The sequence below is a fragment of the Melopsittacus undulatus genome, chromosome 1, assembly GCF_012275295.1.
Source record: "Melopsittacus undulatus isolate bMelUnd1 chromosome 1, bMelUnd1.mat.Z, whole genome shotgun sequence".
NCBI classification, from domain to species: domain Eukaryota; kingdom Metazoa; phylum Chordata; class Aves; order Psittaciformes; family Psittaculidae; genus Melopsittacus; species Melopsittacus undulatus.
The window spans coordinates 94,003,245-94,006,537 of record NC_047527.1 but is presented as its reverse complement, the minus strand read 5'-3'; positions in this window follow the sequence as shown (position 1 = coordinate 94,006,537).

Genomic DNA, 3,293 nt, shown 5'->3' with positions numbered 1-3,293 from the left:
GTTTATGGTACAGTAGATACCTAGACAACAACAATAGTGGAAATGCCATCAAGAACCTGCACTTGTATTTTCCATTAAATTAATTTTATTTTTTCTACTAAGCAGGGTGCAGGAAATAGAGTTGATACTTGGTAGACATTCTGGGTCAAATCTGATGGACTTCTCCCAGATTTCTGAAAAGGAAATGGAAAGGTTCATTTTCCCACCTCCCCCTCTCTCCTGATATTTTCTTTTCCTCCCTTTTCTAACCCCATCCTTCCCAACCTGCCCCCCCCTTCCCACTGGTTACTTCACCAGTAGGAAAATACAGGAAAGGCAGGGGAAGAGGTGGGTGTACAGCTCTTTCTGCTTCATGTACCAATAAGCAAAATCAGCCAATCAAGAAAGAAATGGCCAGATGCATGTTGCAGCCAGGGCTCCCACTCATCAGCTGAGTCACTGCAGGGCTCCCTTGCGTGGTGTGCTTCTTCCCCACAGCTCAGCCAAGATACAAGACTTCAACTGCTCAGCCCCACCACTAGCACAGAGTGAGAAGAGAGGAACAGCACTTGTGCTAGCCTTTTACTAGCCCTCACACACTACAGTCATGAAGAAGCAATGAATGTGCCCAGTCTGGGTACATCTTTATCACTTAAAAATTAAAACATGTGCCACAATGTCTCCTCAACATCCATAAGCAGTTCAAGATCATTAAAACCACTCCAGCCTCCTCATTTGTTCCCTTCTGGGAAAAGAAATAAATGAGGTTGACATTAGATTATGTCTGACTAGTTCAGTTGCCAAATGTTTGGAGACCACAGGTGCCTAGCAAAGTTCAAGTATATTATGATACTCCATAGAGAAAGGAGGATTTTTCAAGGTCTCTATTGTCTCTTTCCATTTACCTTTCACTTACCTTAAATATAATGTGAGCTGAAAGAACTCTGCACCTCCCACAAGGCACTCAATATGTGAAAGGATGATGCCCATAGACAGTCAGCACCTAAACCACACGTGAGTTTACAGATCAAAATCAATACTTTGTGCCCTGAAGCAACTCTGAAAGCCAGGACAGACTTTGGAAAGCAAGAATAATATACTGCCTGTGACTAGCTCCACTAAATAAGAAAGCAGATGCATTTGTACAACTGATTCTAAGACTTATGGGGTTTGCAGGCAAACACCACTTTCTGACATCTGGGAGGGAAATGTGAATTCCAACCTTGCCACATATAGGGTCCCAGTCAGATCTAAAATTTAACAGCAATATTTGTTTTAAGGACAATCTATTTGGGGATTGGATTTTATTATTTTGAAAAGGACTCAACTGAGTATCAGAGAGCAGCACAAAATATTAATAGAAATGTATAAGTAAATTAGGGTTGGAAAGAAATCAGTTTTCCTATGAGACCTTTTAGGGGAAAAAAAAGCAGCTACTCAATGTATATTTACAAAAGGAAAAATGGGACAGGAGAATGGTATCTTTTGGCTAATTGCGGCATACTTCTGGGGAATTGAAAAGAACTAAAAAAGGTTCCACATCTTAAAAAAAACAAAGCATTATGTTTCCCAGGTTACTAGCCTATAAACCAAAAAAGTAGGCATAGTAATGAGCTCAGATGCTACAGTGCTCCATGATTGTCTCCACTGGGTTGAAAGTGCTGATTGGAACTTTAAAGTGATAGAGAATGTGAAATACAGGGGAGAAGGGAAAAAGAGAGGAAAGAAGTTTGCTGTTGCAAAATACTTCCCAATAACTCCTGCACACACACACTTCCCTCACATAGACTTTCAGCTTTCAGCTGATCCAGGCACAGTCTTTCTTCCGCCTCAGGTGTCACCGATCTGAGTCTTTTTGTCCACTGTTAGATGGCACATGCCATGTGTCAGACAATTTAACTTTTTTTTTAGACTCAACTAAAACAAACCTGAGTCCACCTAAGGGGCATCCTGCCCCAGCTGCACTTCTGCTCTGACGTACATTCTGTTCTGACTCTTCTGGAGGTGAGAACTGATGTTGAACAGACACCCTCTTTTCTAATTAAAATCATTTGAATAATGTAAAATACTCAGGACAGAAGCAAGAGGGATTTATGAATTTCAGCTGAAATCAACTTCATGGAGCAAGGGCCAATATTTGCATTTCTGTTGCTTAACATTATTTGGGTTGGGAATCATAGCAGATTTCTGATTAACTACCTGCAGGCATGCATCAGTTTGACCTTTTTCATGCCAAATTGCATGCACTAAATTAAATTTTCCTCTCTCTCTTACTGAAATAAACAAGGCCAGTTACATGACTCAGGCTGCCCTTTTCCTCCTGCCATTCCATATGCAAAGTCAATCCCAGCCAGCTAATCCGCTAATTTAAGAGCAGGCTTCTGTATTTTTGTAAGTGATTAGAGGGATTTTGTTTCTCTTGAGCAGTTGTGGGTCAATAATTTATATTCAGAAACAGATGCAAGTAGCATCACAATAATGTAAATTTGCTAATAACAGGTTTGCATGAGAACTTCAGAGAGAAGTGAATAAGCAATGTTCATTATTATCTCTTAATAATTTTGATGAAACAATATCATCAGCTACAATAGCTACTTAGTATACTTTTCCAAAGAACATGGAATTAAAAAGAAAAGGGGAAGAGAAAATACCATATTCAGCAGGTGATAAATTGTATTTTTGTATTGATAACAAATAACGGATTAAAACCTCTTCCATAAACTCCAGCTATGCAGAGTTTTCAAAATACTAGGAACTAATTTGAGAAATATTTAAACTGTATCATTACTTAGACAGACTCATTATTTTCTCAATTAAAATGATGCAAATCAGGGACAACTTCCCAGAAATCAGAATAAGTTATTCTGAGCCCAACCACACAGTGTTAGTAGTAGTGATTACCCAACAAATCACGAGAAAAGATAATCAATTCACAGACTACATTGGTAAATTTACACAGATGAAGATTACAGGGAAAGTAACAGGTCAGGCAGTGAAAGAAAACAAAAATCAGTTCTTTTGCTCAGTGAGAACTAGGAAAAAATGGAATCATTCTAAGATGCGCTCTACTTCATTCCCTGGGGGAATAAGAACATTTGGTTGCTACATTAAAACAGAGAGAGACTTGATGCTTTGTAACTTAGATTACATCACCTCAAAGAGAAAATACTCCTTGCTTGTCTGTGCAAATGAGTATCAGACTCTGGCTTCCTGGAACGAATAGAATACGAAGCAGTCACAATTCCCTGATGGAGAACATCATGTTTACCCCACAAAGTTTACTGTTGCTACTATTATACATCAAAAGCTTATGT